The sequence below is a fragment of the Diabrotica undecimpunctata genome, chromosome 2 (genome assembly GCF_040954645.1).
Source record: "Diabrotica undecimpunctata isolate CICGRU chromosome 2, icDiaUnde3, whole genome shotgun sequence".
NCBI classification, from domain to species: Eukaryota; Metazoa; Arthropoda; class Insecta; order Coleoptera; family Chrysomelidae; genus Diabrotica; species Diabrotica undecimpunctata.
Window position 1 is genome coordinate 62,049,740 of NC_092804.1, and position 11,648 is coordinate 62,061,387.

The window sequence follows — 11,648 nt, forward strand, 5'->3', positions numbered from 1 at the left end:
ATCTGTTAGTGAATGAGTAGAATAACATACCACAACATGTAATCCGGAGAAAAATTGAGAGTATGCTCCGTCGTCTACAAGAGGTTATTAGAGCAAGGAGAGGCAATACACGATATTGGTCATTGAAATTTCACTGATTTTTTACCACGTTCTGTATTTTCCATATTTTTGTTTGTCTGTTTTATCAACAATTTGATTTGTTTTCTGTTTTTTCAATAAAAACAATAAAAAACCATTTTTTTTTTTCTTTCTAAACAAACATTGATGACAAATAAAAAATACATTAGCCAAAAAAAAAGGTTATTACTGCACCAGAGGCAAAAATATTGAAGAAACTTGAAATTTTCAAGATGACCCGGATTTTATGATCGCGAGTGTATATATATATATATATATATATATATATATATATATATATATATATATATAGAAATGTAGCCATAAGCTCCCTTACTATTAAGAATCAGCAGATTCCGATATCCGACGTTATAAATAGGAAGAAATCAATATTTTTATTATTATTGTAATTATTATGTTTCAATAGTCAAGTTTAAATCATTAAATGTAGTAGTTTGTAGAATTTCTCAAAAATTGTAACTTATTTTCGAAATAAAGATTTTTTTTTGGGAATATCGACGTTGAAGAAACATTTCTGGCGCTGCGAACCACAGGATATTTCATACAGAAACATAGTCGTTTCTTGGTCTACATTAGTTTAATGAAATCCTGAAGAACCTGGTAAAAGAGAAAAATGTATTGGAAATCAAACACGATCATCCTTGCGTAAGTTTTTCCTTTCTTTACCATTGTTTATGAGCATTTATTATTTTAATTGAATTCTTAAACATTTACATTGAATTTATTATTTATTGTTTATTGAATTTATATTATTTATAACATTTTACTTCAACGAATTTTTTATATATACTTGCATTTATATTTTTGCATATATTTTATGAGTACATTGAATGATATTTCCCAAAATAGTATCGAAAATTTAAGTTTACTATTCGACAATTTAAATCTAAAAATAAAAAGAAATCTACAAACCTCTAAACCTAAGCCTGCATCTAAATTACGTTCCAAAATGCCGATGACCAATAGCGATATTGCTAGCCTTTGCTCAACTCTGCCCGAATTCTCTTCTGGAGACAACCTCTCCACCTTCATCAAAGCAGTAGATAATTTAATAGTTTTCTTAGGCACCCAAGATTTAAATCCGTCCCAAGAATTTATCTTAAATTCCCATATCGTATCTCGAATTAAAGGAGAACCTAGAAATTTCTTAAACTATTCTAATAAAACCAATTGGACAGAAATTCGTCCAGCATTATTAACTAAATACGGAGACAGACGTTCGGAAGACATATTAGTAACACAACTATCCACTACCGTCCAAAAACATAGTGAATCCTACGACAATTATCATCAGAGAATAACTACAAATCTGAACGATTTACTCCAACACATCACCCTAAACGATAATCCCGCGACAGTCACTTTTAAAACTCCATACTTCAAAAACATTGCCCTCAAAACTTTCTGTACCGGAATCAACGAGCCTTATTGCGAATACTTATCGCATTTTGAATTAAATTCCCTAGAAGAAGCCCTTCAAAAGTGTATTGCCTACGATAACCACAAAAATCAACAACAATACATGAACTTCCTTAAGAGCCAACAAAACAAAAAGGCCCCACTCAAAAATAAACCCTATCAATCTTCGAATAATCAAAGATCCACAAACTTTCAACCCACATACTCAAACTTCCAACCCATGCATTCAAATTATGTGAGACCTTCAACTCACAACACAGAGCCCAATTTTAACTTCACTCCACAACAGAACTATAATTTTCCTCAGAGACAAAATTTCAGTTCTCACGAACAAAATCAATCCTTCCAACGAAACAATGTTCCGAAAAACAACCAACAAAGATTAAATAAATATAAAGCTCCTCGACCCCAACCAAATTTTGCTACTCCAATGAGCGGTGTTCAAACTACCACAACCAGAAACCATCAGCCCATGACAATTACAACTAATAGAAGCCACAATTTTCACATAGACTCAAATGATACCCAATATTTCGAAAATGATTTCGAAAATTACGAATCCGAACAAGAGCCCGATTTGCATGATGAAAATCATCAGGATTTTCAAGCCATCCCGTTAGACGATCATCCACCCCCTGTATAAACCTATATAATATTGAGAGTTCCCCTGGGTTACCCTGCTTCGTTACACCCAAAACACATCTACGCGTTTTAATCGATACCGGCGGTTCCCATTCAATTTTAAATCCACGAGCTCTCAAACTATTTGATAAAAATCATATTTATCGAAAACCTTTTTCGCTAACGTCAATGAAAATTACTTCCAAGCACGACTTAAATATTAAGACGCCACTATTCCTAGAATATGGAATTCCACAAACATTCGACGTAAAAATTGCTGATTTTAGTCAACACTTTGATATCCTCCTTGGAACTTACGATCTGAAAAGATTCCACGCCACAATTAGCTACGCAACTCATACTTTAACCTTTGAGAATCCTCACGTTAGCATTCCATTTGAAACTTTATACCAAAAAATTCCAGTAAGCGTTCATAATGGCGAAGTTTTATTGCGCGAAAGACACTTTCAAGGTATCAAAATTCCCCATTCTATTCACGTTGCAAAAAACGGCTTTCTAGACACTTTCGACTTACCTATGCCTATGAAATTTAATAAGAGAATTGAAGTTGAGAACTTTTGTAATTATAATATAGCAAAAATTCCAACGACGCATTTTAATGAAAACAAAATCCGTACTTCGCACTTAAATAACGAAGAAAAATATAAAATTATAAGTCTTTGCAAAAAATTTAAAGACGTATTTTACGACGAAAACAAAAATTTAACTTTCACGTCAGCTGTTAGACACGAAATTAAAACTAAGGATGAAAATCCAATTTATGTAAAGGGATTTCGGCATCCCAAAGCAATGCAGGAAGAAATAAAAAAACAAATAAATAATTTATTAGATAATAAGATAATTCGACCGTCAATTTCACCGTACTCAGCTCCAGTTTGGATAGTACCAAAAAAAGCTGATGCCTCAGGTCAGAAAAAATTTAGATTAGTAATTGATTACAGGAAGCTCAATGATCATACTGAAAGTGATCGCTACCCACTTCCTCAGATAGATGAGATACTGGATAACTTAGGAAAAGCCAGTTATTTCACAACATTAGATTTAGCTCAAGGTTACCATCAGATTGAAGTTCATCCGGATTCTATTCGGAAAACAGCCTTTTCAGTTCCGCATGGTCACTTTGAATTTTTACGTATGCCCTTTGGTTTAAAGAATAGCCCAGCAACATCCGAAAGGTTAATGGACAATATTCTTAGGCCCTTTATTCATAAGTTTTGCTTCGTCTACATGGACGATGTCATTATTTTTTCCAAGTCACTGCAAGAACACTTAGTTCATATTGCGACTATTTTTGACACTTTCAGAAAAAATAATTTAAAAATTCAGTTAGACAAATCTGAGTTTCTCACGAAAGAAGTTTCTTTCTTAGGTCACGTAGTGACAACCGAAGGAATCAAACCTAACCCAGCAAAAATCGAAGCTATACAAAAATATCCTCTACCAAAAACAGTAAAAGAAATTAAATCATTTCTTGGTTTAATTGGTTACTACCGAAGATTCATACCCAACTTTGCAAAAATAACGTCCCCATTTTCGAGATGTACTCGAAAAGGAGCAACTATCGACCCCACAAATCCAAATTATTTAGAATGTTTTGCAAAATGCAAACAATTGTTAACTAATTCTCCAGTCTTACAATATCCAGACTTCGAAAAGCCTTTTGTACTGACTACAGACGCCTCTAATATAGCTATAGGATCAGTATTATCTCAAAATAATCACCCTATTGCCTACTATTCCCGAACTCTAAATTCCGCAGAACGAAACTACTCCACTATTGAAAAAGAACTTTTAGCCATACTAGATTCTTGTAAACACTTCCGTATGTATTTATACAACCAAAAATTCACTGTAGAAACAGATCACAATCCTCTCGTATGGATCTATAAAATTAAAGACCCCACTTCTAGATTAGCCCGGTGGAGACTTAAACTAGAAGAATATGATTTTGAAGTTAAATATAAAAAAGGCAAAGAGAATCAAGTTGCTGATGCTCTTAGCCGAGTCCAAATAAATGCCCTAAGTTCGAGTTCAGAATGTGCTGAACCCCCGAATTCAGAATGTGCTGAACCACCCGACAATTTCGACATAGACGATTTCCTTGCCGATTTTGACAACTTACAAAACAGTACAAACACACAACATACATCAGTTGAGAACCCTATCACTGGAATAGAGATTTCACCTGAACCAATTAATTTATCCTCAAACCAAATTATTTTTAAACCAGAGTCAAATAATTTTGAAATTAAATACAAAAGAATTTTTAACAAACACCGTTACACTGTCACTTTGACAAATAATTGGAAAACAGAAATAGCAAATACCTTCCAAAATATCCTTAGACCAAATCAAAAATTTGCAATAACAATCCCTCACGAATTTAGACCTTTTATCTGTAACTATTTTAAAGAAAAAATAAATTCCACACTCAAAGCAATATTTTGCAATATACTACTTCAGGACATAGAAGAAGAAAACCAACAAATAGAATGCATAAAGAAATATCACGTAGAAAATCACAACGGAATAATTGAAACCTACAAACATTTAAAACAAAAATTTTATTGGCCCTCAATGCAGACAACTATTTCTAATTTTATCAATAAATGCGAAATTTGCCTAAAAAATAAATACGAACGACGCCCTTATAAACTTCCCCAATTAGGACCGTTGTTAGGTCAAAAACCTTTTGATATATTACATATCGATCTATTCCACTGCAATAAAAACCTGTATCTCACAATAATAGATTCTTTTTCCAAATACGGTCAATGCTATAAGCTCACCGACAAAACTTCCATTTCGATACTAAACAAATTAAGACACTACTTTTCGCACCACAATTACCCAAAAAAGATTGTATGCGACAGCGGCACCGAATTTAATTCCGCAGTCATTAAAGAATTCCTAAATATCCACAAAATCGAAATACATTTTACAACAGTAAACAATTCTTCCTCAAACTCTCCAGTAGAGCGCTTTCATTCAACTCTTATTGAAAAACTTAGGACCTTACAAGCCCAAAATCCAAATGATTCGTTAGATGACATTCTAACACACGCCATTCTTATTTACAACCAATCAATCCACAGTTCCACAGATTATTCCCCGTTCGTTATTATCCACGTATTATTCGCCCTGGTCCATCCACTCAATATTCAGGAGATTCCGAATAATGGTTACTATGCTGAAGAGATAGGCAAATCAAGAGAAATCTCCCACTATCACAGACATTTTCTTCACATTCCACTAGACAAATTATCCGACAGTATTGACGCTAGTCCGACAAGCTATTTCAAAGATCACTTCAAAAATGCACCTCTCTCGCTACTGTACTCCCAATACACCCACATACAAGAACAAACAAAAGACGATCTACACAAGATTACGCGAAAACAGAAACGCGGACTTTTTAATTTTCTAGGTACAGCCATCAAATACGTGACTGGAAATCCAGACGACTCTGACTTAGACTTGTTAAAATCACACATAATCTCTTTAGAAAATAAACAAAACGAAATCATAAAAAAATTTAATAACCAAATATCTTATGGAAACTCTTTTAACACGAGATTCGATAAACTTTTAGAAAAACTAAATTCTGATAATTCAATTCTCATATCTGCACTCAACAAATTATCAGCTGATTTTGACAGCTATATCATTCTACACAACGAGATAATAAATCTCCAAAATATAAACGAATTTCTAATGAAACTTATTAGAACCATTACTTTATCTGAACTTAATATCTCCAATATAGAATTATTCACTTTAAAGGAAATAATAGACCTTAAAGAGAACCTTCTCAAAATTTATCCCAGAAATTCAATTCCCAATAGTAATGAACACCCTTATGAACTTATAGAATCAACAAAAACGTTAGTTTGTGTAACTTCAAATACAATGCTTATAATAATTAAAATCCCTATACTCCATGAAATTCCTTATACTACCTATAAAATCTATCCCATTCCAAACAAAGATCATGTTATGATTCTGCCACCTGCAAGCTACTATACAAATAATAAATGGTTCAACACTTGTATAGGACAAGGCGATAACATAGTTTGTTCCAACTATGTACAATCCAAATGTAACATACCCAATGTAGATAATTGCACAAAAACATTAATCACAGAGAACTTTTTCCAAGAAACCAGCAAAGTCATATTGCTAGGAATAGTTCACCCAATGAGAATCCAGCAGATAGAAATTAATTCGACCAGCCTCTTGACGACAGATGTACCACTAATGATTGAAGGTATCCAATTTAATAAAAAGACGTCTCAAGACATTTCCATTCCAAAAATTGTTCCAATAAAATTAATACCAAACCATGAGATGAAAATTGAAAAATTAACAATCCCAGAGACACATGGCCAAATTCAACCAATAGATACCATAGAAGTACTACCCCGATTATCCATAGGACTGAGCACCACTTCTGTTATAATATTTTTAACTATTTTAGCTTTCCTAATAATCTTCCTAATTAGGAAAAGAAAACGAATTTCCAAAATCCTATTTGGAGAAAAATTGCATCCTGCCCAGATCCAGATACTAGACGAGCTGATAGCCGAAGTAACCAAAACTTCGAGGAAGAAGTCCCAACCAATGGAGGGAGGAGAAATGTAGCCATAAGCTCCCTTACTATTAAGAATCAGCAGATTCCGATATCCGACGTTATAAATAGGAAGAAATCAATATTTTTATTATTATTGTAATTATTATGTTTCAATAGTCAAGTTTAAATCATTAAATGTAGTAGTTTGTAGAATTTCTCAAAAATTGTAACTTATTTTCGAAATAAAGATTTTTTTTTGGGAATATCGACGTTGAAGAAACATTTCTATATATATATACATATATATATATATATATATATATATATATATATATATATATATATATATATATATATATATATATACTTACATAAACTTGAACATTTGAATATAAATTTTCTGTCTTCTTAAAAAAACATTTAACAAATAAAAGATACTTATTTAAATATTCTTGGATGTAAAATAATAAAAATTCAGTTAGAGATAAGCAGGCCAGTAACAAAACAAAATAGAAACGTAACGATACTCTTAACGTCTCATCTAATCTAAATCAAGATCAGACAACTCTTGATCTGAATCATCATACAAATAAATAATCAATTTCATCATCATCATCCAGCCTTCATTTATCACGTCCACTGCTGGACATAGGCCTCCCTTAAACTCCTCCATTCTTTGCGATTTTGTGCTCTTTGTTGCCCATTTTTGGTGATACGCCTGATTTTGTCAGCCCAACGTGTAGGTGGTCTTCCTCTACTACGTTTGTCTGCTCTTGGCCTCCAATGTGTAATTTTGCTCGTCCAGTTATTCTGAGGCCCACCTTCGAACATGTAAAGTCCAATTCATTTAACATGTCTGTGGCTTCTCCTAAATTATCTGTGATAAGGACAATGTCATCTTCGAAACGGAGATGGTTAAGTTTTTCGCCGTCTATTGTTACTCCTCTGTGGTCCCAATTGACCATCTTAAAGGCATACTCTAATGCCGTTATGAATAATTTCGGTGACAATGTATCTCCTTACCTTATCCCACTTTTTATTTTTATTGGTCGGTTTTATCGTGTATCTTAACAGTCACAGTGGCATTTTTGTAAATATTGTAAATAAGTTCATTATACCTATAGTCAATCCTGCTGTCATTCATTGCTTCTATAAGGCTGTCTATTTCGATCGTGTCGAACGGTTTATGAAAATTTATAAAAGTGGGGACAAGAGGTTTGTTGTATTATATAGATTTTTCAATGAGCGTCTTTAGTGTATGGAGTTGATTATTGGTACCATAATGTGATCGGACTCCTGCCTGCTCTCTCGGTTGGTAGAAATCTAATTTTTTCTCCAATTTTAATGTCACTAACCTAGTGAAGAGCTTGTATATGTGGTTCAACAGGCTAATAGGTCTAATTTTCTAGGAATGTCCTATCTCCTTTTTTTATGCAAAAGGATGGTTATAGCATTGTTCCATTCTTTGGGCACCTCTCTTTGCTGTAAACATAGATTAAACAGTTTCCTTATTTGATTTAATAGCATATCTCCTCCATTTACGATAGCTTCTATAACAATTCCATCTTCTCCTGGGGCTTTGTTATTTTTCATTTTTCTTAACGCTTGTCGAATCTCGTCTACTTTTATTTATGGCATTAGTTCTGAAACTTGGTTCATGATCTTCTTTGAAATGGCTGTTTGTATTTTTATTTGATCTTATTGTCTACTTCCTTATAATTCCTCGTAAAACACTTCGACCACCTGTATTAACTCCTCTCTACGTGATATTATTTCATTTTGCTTGTTTCTTAATTTATGAATTTTGCATTTCCCATTCGTTAGCTTTCTACGTTGAACTTTTAGGCTGTTATTTTCCTGTATAATCGTTTAATATTATCGGTTTTAAATCTCCTTAAATCTCTCCTGATTGCCTTCGAAACAGTTTTTTTCATTTCTCTTAGAGTGTGGCTGTCTGCATTCTTCTCATTTGTTTTCTTTGATCTAGCAACGTTTCAGTATATGGACTTATTTTACTATCTGATATTCTTTTAGAACAGTGACTCGGTGACTTTCTTGTAAGGCGTTAATGATGTAATAATTTAAGTCGTCAAGATCGTTCTCGAAGGTTTCATCCAGTAGTAGCTTATTATTTATATGTGCCTGATATTGGTTGATATCTAATGGGAGTGTCATGATACTATGAGATTAATTTTTAATTATTATGTTTCTTTCTCTTTTTGTGTTGATTTGGACTTTCGCTCGTATCATTCTGTGGCCACTACTTGTGGTGAACTTGTTGAGTACTGTTACATGTTTAATTATTTGTTTTTTGTCACTTATGATGTAGTCGGTTTCGTTCCTTGTTCTACCGTTTGGACTTTCCCAGGTCCATCTTCTGTGCATTCTTTGTAAAGGAAGCTGTTCATGTTGAATAAATTATTCTGGAGTAGGAATCCTAGTAGCGTTTCTCCTCGGTTATTTCTTCCTGGAAAACCGAATTTTCCCAAGGATGTTTCTAGCTTTGCTTCTTTTACACCTATTTTTGCGTTGAAATCGCCACATAAAATTGTAAATTGAGTACGAGAGTCATTAAGCGCAGTAGCAGTGGCGGATTACGAAATTTTTCTCGGGAGGGGTCAGGGGTCTTGAGGGTGATTTTGATATAGGATTTAGATTTTTGCACCTTTACGATTGATATGATTTGTGCCTCATGTAAGGGAACCATTTTCTCACTAACTATTTTAAGTGATATATTAAACCAATGAAAAGATATTAAAACGGGCGCAAAGAAGGGTACAACATTAAATTGTCTTTAACTTAAACTTAAACTTAAAAAAAATAATTTAAACCCACATACTTTATGACAGTAAAATCAAGTGTACAAGACTATTAAACCAAAGGAAAGTTATTAAAATATAAATATTGAAAAATCAAGGATTGTCAATTTAAACTAGGTATTTTAAAGACAATTAATTTAAACCCACCTATTCTATGGCTACAAAATCAATGACAAACCAAAAATAAATAAGTATAAACCAAAGTTAAGTAATTTAAATGCAATAACTCAATGTAAGTGTAAACATTATTGAATGTATTAAACATTCCTAATAAACTCTATCTTATCGTTGGATATCCGATATCAATTTGGAAAAACATTCATTTCTTTTTGATTGCTATAGAGAGTGGAAACATGGACTCTCGGAATTACAAGTATGAGACGTATAGAAGCCTTTGAAATGTGTGTCTTTCGAAGGATGCTGAAGATTTCGTGGACAGAGCACGTAACCAACAACTAGGTGCTGAGAAAAATGAGGACTGAGAGGGAGCTCCTAAATATTGTAAACAACAGAAAAACGAGTTATCTAGGACATATTTACAGAGGAAAAAATATAACTTTCTATAACTCATTATGCAAGGGAAAGTAGAAGGAAAAAGAGGTCTAGGAAGAAGAAAATGCTCCTGGCTGAAGAATGTAAGAGATTGGACAGGCATGGATACACATTCGATACTAAGAACAGCTTAAGATATTGAACAATTTGCTGTAGTTATAGCCATCGTTCCGTAATGAAGAAGAAATCTTAAGAAGAAGTGTAAGAAATCTTAAGAAGAAGTTATTTAAATTAATTTATTCAACAAAAACATTATATAATTTAAGAATAGTTATTTCTATAATTAGGCATATTAGGCTACAAGTGAGTGAAATATTTTTTTACTCGGTATTGAAATTTTTCGCACGAATTGTCAGCAACAGCCGGCAACGAGTGGTAAATAAAAGTTCTGTGATTAAAAATACTATAAGAATAAGATAAGTAAATATTATATAATTTTATAAAATGTATTTTTTTCGCCTATCCGATTTAACAAATCGCTCTATGATTGCATCAACATGTACAGAAATTTCAGGATGCACATTGATGAGTGCTAAACTAGTTACTTTTCCTCCGAAGTTCTATTTCTAAGCCAAGTCTTTAGACGCTTACGCGTAGAAAAACTACGCTCTGCTGTTGCTACACTGACTGGCAGTGTAATTATTATTTGCAGCAATGCAGTTTTTTAATACTTTTAAAATAGAATTAGGAAGTTTTCCATTATATTGCACGACTCTTTTCCACTTTAAAATCCACAGTAAAAACTCTTGTTGTACTGTGGAAGATGCAGTAGATGGTCCAATAATATCCTGGAAAGTATCAACAATTTTTTTAATGCAACTTTATCTTCTGGTGTGTTATCAGTTTTAGATAAAACAACTCGAAGATTAAATAGATTCATAACTTTCGGTGAAAGTCGTTCTTTTAAATCAGTTAAGATATTGTCTAAAAGGGGTAAATAAATAGATCTTAGGAAATATTCTTCGCAAGAGTTAGGAGGTTGGTTTTGACGAAAAACTATACGAGGCATCTCTAATTTAATGTCTAGTTGTTTAGCTATTTCCTTTACTTCATAGTAAAGTTCGCTAAAAAACTGATTCAGCATTTGATTTTTTATTTTAAAGAATACATTTAATGTCTTCTATAGCCTCAGTAGCCTTCTTCAAATCTAATTTTGGTGACTGAAGAAGACGACTAAGTAATACAGTTGTACCTAAAACATTACTAAGACAAACTACTGAAATGAGAAATTCTGTGCTCCTAATAGTTTGAATTAATGAAAATGCATCAGCTGACGTTTTACTGTCCTTCCACGTAAAAATTGTTTTAGGAGCGTTGTATATTTTGATGATTGATTTACCCTGGAACTGCAGATGACCTTCATGCCTTTCAACCCAACGAGTCTCACAAATACCTTGGACAACAGCCCCCAGTTCCTTCTTAAAAACATCATGTCGTTTGGGAGAGGCATTAGCAAAAGCTACTACTTCTCTCATAGTTCCTGAAGCATTACGACATATAACTTTTGA